The 6239-nt window shown below is 43.6% G+C and overlaps 1 pseudogene; it reads right to left on the reverse strand.

Annotated features, from left to right (window-relative positions):
- Positions 1 to 4674: 4674 nt before the first annotated feature.
- Positions 4675 to 5442, reverse strand: LOC147437743 (uncharacterized; annotated as a pseudogene).
- Positions 5443 to 6239: the final 797 nt, after the last annotated feature.

Genomic DNA, 6239 nt, shown 5'->3' on the forward strand with positions numbered 1-6239 from the left:
AAAGTCTTGGCCGAGCTAACTCAAGTTGGCCTTGGCCGATCAGCAGCTGACAGTCAATAGCCTGATCTCGCTTCGCACTAGTAAGTCTTTTGTTTTTTGGGAAAATTACCAAAATACCCCTCTAATTTGATGAAACTAGTATGGTCAGCGGCCTTCGGCGACCTCTCTCTCTCCCCCTCTCTTCCTCTTTATCGCGTGCAAAGGGGCTTGTTTTTTGTTTTGGACTTTAGCCTTTAGGTCGCAGATTACGACAAGTGTAAAAGGCTCCCCCTTCCGCCATATTATGTTAGTAGATTCCCAAAATGCCCCTCGTACCCAATCGGCCCACAAAATACACCTAAAATTTCCCAAAATATCCTTAAATAATTTGAAAATTTCCAAAATACCCCAATTCCTAAATTAAGCAAATTGGAGAGAAAATCGTTCATATGCATTCAAGCTTTTGACACCCAATGAAGGCAAGTCAAATATCCGCTACATATAGAGCAAAATCGCAAGGAAAATGTGGTCTGACTTCCTGATACAAAATGAAGCCAAATCCCCGCTATAATCGAAAAGAAAATCCCTCACATGCTGAGAGTAATGCATTGAAGCTTTTAACACAAAATGAAGGCAAGACAAATCTTCCAGCACAAAATGAAGCCAAATCCCAACCACATATCGAGAAAATAGAAAAGAAAGGTCCTCACACGCATTGTGACTTTCCCGTACAAAATGAAGCCACATCCCAGCTACATATTCCATCTTCAATTGGAGATTTGCAAGAACGTTCATTGTGGCCAAGACCACCACAACGTGAGCATGTGAAAATACACTTTTCCTTGAAGCGATCCTCGGTTCTAATACGAAGTTTTTTAGGACGCCCAGGTGGCCTACATGTGGCAGGTGGTTTCAAGTGATCACTAGCATCTTCACTTGCATCCACAATTGGGCTTATGACACCACTATAAGTGTTACAATAGGCCTGCAAAGCATATGCTTTATGTACATACGATTGAACACGCTCTGAATAGCTGCAATAGCATGAGCACATGGAATTTCAAATGTTTGCCACTTATTACATAAGGATGACCTTGTGTTGGGGTATAAAGCCTAATGTGGTCGCCCAGGTAAGTGGGCGGGCCGCCAGGTATGTACACATATTCTTTTGTAAAAACCTAATAAGAACTCACTATGCTCTACACATTACAGTAGAGCGAGTTCACCATATCGTCGTGCTCTTCTTCTCGCACTCTCTCTCATGTCGCACTTCCGCTCGTACTCTTTCAACTGGTATCAGAGCTCAGATCGAGGCTCGGGGCAGCACTGCAGGAGGCTAGAGTCACCAACTCAGATTGGAGTGAAATTCGACAGACGAAGACACGGCCCCAAATCTCGTAGGCCTGTCCGAAGGCCTCGGTGTTGTCAGATTTTCATTCTGAGGTCATCTCGGCCACCGTTCGGCTTCGACAAAGGTCTGCACAGGCCATTTTCGACTACGTGGTCTCGACGGGTGCAGATCCGACTCTGCAAATTTGGGGTTTTTGGCCTACGACTGCAGGTGCTGAGGATATCGACACTCCCAGAGTGTTGATTTGTGGCTGTCTACACATCGAAGGACGGCTCACAGTTCTTGGAGGCGTGTCACATACGACACGGGCGTATCTACACACAGACTGTAGGCGACATCCACTAGTTCATCAGGTAGCTTGTGTTAGCTGCTTGATATTCCAGATTTTATCCTGACATTGCAGGTACTTCCACATGGGATGTATTGTCAGAGATGATGTATGTCTGTTGAGGGTTTGCTAGCTGTGAGTCACGCAGCAAACAACCGCCGCAGCGGTTACAGCATACAGTGGGAAATTTGTGGATGTATGACTTTGTGGGAAGTCTATATCCTGTCAGATTTACTGCAGCCTTTGTTGAGGGTCGAGTGAGGTTTTATTGAGCTGGGGGATTCTCGAATGTTGAGATCCTTTTGGTGATACAGGTCTTGGAGAGATCCCTCGAGCACCCTTAGATAGGCAGCTAGGATGTATTGACTGTGAGTTAGACAGTTGGGATTGCATCTTTGCTTTACTGCCGTTGAGGCATTGTCTCAGTCTATGCTTATAGGACAGCGACACGACAGTGAGAGACAGTACAGGTGCAGGACAGGTTTACCCGCAGCTTACAGTGTCAGAGAGACAGTGTTTTTTGGTTTGTTTTTTAGTACACCAGAGCCATTTTACAAAGGAGACTCTGCCAAAATTTCTACAGAATTTGAAGCTTTCTTGGTTCATTTGACAGGTTGATATTGGTTCAGAGGTCAGTTTACAAGGGAAACTCTACCGAATTTTTCCCAGGAAAGTAAACTACTGTGAAGCGTAGCTATGGCTGGATCACAGGACACTACTCTTTACAATATCAAGAAGCTGGATGGAACCAATTTCCCATTGTGGAAGAAGCAGATTTGGCACGTGTTGATACAAAAGAAGCAGATAAAACCTATAAAGCTCAAGGGGATAAAACCAAAAGATATGGACGAAGATGAATGGAGCGAAATGGATGAATTGGCACTTTCTACCATTATGCTGACTTTGGCAGAAAGCGTTTACTTCAATGTAGCAGACGAGATGTCGGCTTATCAAGCATGGTTAAAGCTGAGTGATCTTTATGAGAAGCAGAGTGCAGCTTCACAGGTATACTGGCTTAAGAAGCTTGTTGACTTGAAGATGAAAGAAGGGACACCTATGTCCAATCATCTGAATGAATTCAACACAATCTATAGTCAGTTGTCAGCTCAAGGTGTCAAGTTTGATGAACCTATTAGAGCTATGTTCCTGTTGATCACATTGCCGAAAAGTTGGGACACTTTTCGCACAGCTTTGAGTAATTCTGCACCTCCAGATGGTTTGAACATAGCAGGTGTAGAAGGAAGTCTGCTTACTGAAGAAACCAATAGAAAGACAATGGACAAAGGCAAAGGAACAGCCTTAGTTGTCAGGGGAAGGACCAAAGAAAAGTACAAAGGTGGAAAGAGGAATCAGTCTCGTAGCAAGTCTCACAGTGCTAAAGGTAAGAGTGACATAGAATGCTACCATTGTGGCAAGAAGGGTCACATGAAATGGGCAGACATGTGAGATCTTAGGTGTTGGAGATGTTCAATTGAAGTTTCAGAATGGCTCTTCTTTCACACTGAAGAATGTGAGACATGTTCTCGCAATGACAAAGAGCTTGATCAACACAGGTTTACTTGATGATGCTGGCTACGTCACCACTTTTGGACAGAACATGTGGAAGATATCCAAGGGTTCTATGACAGTAGCACATGGAGTAAAGTCTGGAGGACTTTACATGATTTATGTATCAAATGTCTCTAAAAATGTAATCAATGTAACTGAGCAGCCTAACGTTTCTTTGTGGCATAGCTGGTTAGGACATATGTCCAAGAAGAGAATGGAAATCTTGTCTCGTTCTGGTTATTTGCCTGGCTTTTCATTTAATGATTTTGAATTCTGTGAACATTGTCTGTATGGTAAGCAAACACAGCAGCCACATAAGCATAGAAGCAGTAGAAGAGATACACAGTTGGCACTTGTTCATAGTGATTTGTGTGGACCTATGCCTAACCTATCTCTAGGGGGAGCTTCTTACTTTATGACATTTATAGATGATTACTCGATGAAAGTATGGGTTTACTTTCTCAAGCACAAGGATGAAGCGTTTAGTGTTTTCAAAACGTTTGTGACACTTGTGGAGAATCAGAGTGGCAAGAAGCTTAAATGCTTACACACTGACAATGGTGGAGAGTATGTTTCAAAGGCCTTTCAGGACTTTTGTGAGTCAAAAGGTATAAAATGTGAACTTACTGCTCCTTACAATCCTCCTCAAAATGGTGTTGCTGAGAGGATGAATAGGCCATACAAGGGAAGGTCAGAAGTATGTTGTCTAATGCACAACTGCCAAATGGGTTTTTGGCTGAAGCTGTATCAACAGCTGTTCATCTTGTAAATAGATCTCCTAGCAAGTTTTTTCAAAAGGATTCAGTGCCAGAGATGGTATGGTCAGGCAAAATGCCCTCATACAAGCATCTGAGAGTCAAGATCCCAAAAACCATATCACTAGAGGGCAAGATTCGGTATTGCCTAGCACTATTTCCAACCTCACTCAAATTCTTCTCTATGTTTGCAACCAATGCAAATTGTGCTCTATCTCCCAAAGACTCACATGCCTTGTTTCCCTTCATTCCACGTGCATAGAACCAAGCTGTTAGTTGGTGACGAATGATATCAAGCATAGATATGATAGGCTTATCTCTAGCCTCAAGCAACCATGTGTTCAATGACTCAGCAACGTTGGATGTAAGATGCCCATAACGCTTTTATTTAAAGTGTGTCGTCGCCCAATGAGATGGGGGCAGTGTGGTCAATAAGTAGCCCGTGGTGGCAGGACTTATAACTCTCATCCCCTTGATAGCCGCCTTGTAGTCGCTCATAGTGTTAGCATAAGCTGCTACCCAAGAAAACCGAATAAATTCTCCATTGTTGCATTTCTTCTTGAGATTAGCATCCAAATGGCGCATACAATATGCATGCTCACATCCTGGAAAGACAAGCTCCACAACTGGGAGAAGACCTTTTTGCTTGTCTGATACAAAAGTAACTACATTGACACTCGCCATACAATCATGTACATTTGTAAAAACCACACCTATTTGTCTTCATTTTCTGCATCTACTACACCAAATGCTATCGGAAACAAGGCCCCCATAGCATCAATCCCTGTGGCTGTCAACAAAGCACCAAGATATTTTCTTGTTAAGAATGTGCCATCCAACCCAATAAAGTCACGAAAATTCATGTGAAACCAGTGATGCATGCTCCGAACGCAAGAAACATTAAAAAAAAACAACCTTCAGTGGTTTTCTGCAGAAGGGTCACAATGCCCGGATTGCTAGCCACAAGCTTGTCGCAATAAGACTGAAGCTCTCCATAAGATTTTGCATGATCACCATGAATAATACCCAAAGCAAGTTGCTTCGCCTTCCAAGCAACCTTGTACGGAATTGACAGGGCCAGCTTCTCGACGCAAATCGGCCATGAGCTCCTTCGGCCTATACATTGGATGGTCTCGAAGTTTCTCTGCATACCTTGTTGCAACCCATTCAGCAGTGGCTTCCTTGTTTCCAAGTTGTGAAGCACCACCACAAGTGTGCTCATCATGAAATGCCTTCACCATACACTCAGGTCCACCAGAGACCGAAGACGCATTCAAGCGCCACATGCATCCCTCTGCCTTGCAGACAATGATATATCTGGATCGATCACGCTTGGCATGCCGAAGCTCCACATGAGACTTGATTGCTTGTTCTTAAATATTTGAAGGAAGCACATCGAGAGATTCAAATTGAGCACCAAGAGAAAAAGTTGCAGAGATGGTAGCATTATTCTTTGATGTGTTTGTATTACTCTCTGCCATGGTTTCCCTCTTCTGTGTATCCGCAATACCACACTTATTTACATACAAGCAACAAAGAACTCTTGCATCAATCTATATCCTGTTACCATATACATGTGGTAGTGATGTGTGTGAACACACTAGGACCGCCGGGGCATTTTTTCCCTCTTTAGGAGATTTTTTACCCTCTGCATTGTATATACGCCCATCACTCTAGGGCTATCTATCTTTCCATTTCACACTAAGTAACACACTCTCTATTGTGTGCCTTGAGCTTCCTTCGTCTTCTCCAAGCTGTGTGTGTTTCTCTGCAACCCTAATTCCAACAATTGGTATCAGAGCAGGTCACGTCCTCCCGGGCTTAGTCGCCAGCTGCTCCAGCACACGCCTGCTCACTTTCTCCGATTTCAGTGAGCTTTGGCGAGCGTTCGCAAGTCGCCAAATCTTTTGGGAGGGCTCGAAGAGCTTGATCTGCTTAGAATTTTGATTTGGGCTCATTTCGACATCCGTTTTCACTACAGGCAGTACTGCACAGGCTATTTCGTCATTTTGTGCAGAATTTCTGTCAGTGTCGTTTTCTGCATAAGAGGTGCCTTACAGTCTTATATGGTTTGTGCTATTTAGCACAGGTTGTTCCCGCTCCGTTTCTCCTATTTTCGGGTAGTTTTCACATCAGGTGCAGCATTTACCATGGCTGACAACAACAACACAGATGTGTTCAAGATGTTTGCTGCTAAGGACAGGTTGGATGGGGACAACTACCCTATGTGGGCTTATATGATGCAGCACGTTCTTGTGTCAAAGGGTGTCTGGAACAT

Source organism: Adiantum capillus-veneris, chromosome 17 (assembly GCF_014529385.1).
Source record: "Adiantum capillus-veneris isolate H3 chromosome 17, ASM1452938v2, whole genome shotgun sequence".
NCBI classification, from domain to species: Eukaryota; Viridiplantae; Streptophyta; class Polypodiopsida; order Polypodiales; family Pteridaceae; genus Adiantum; species Adiantum capillus-veneris.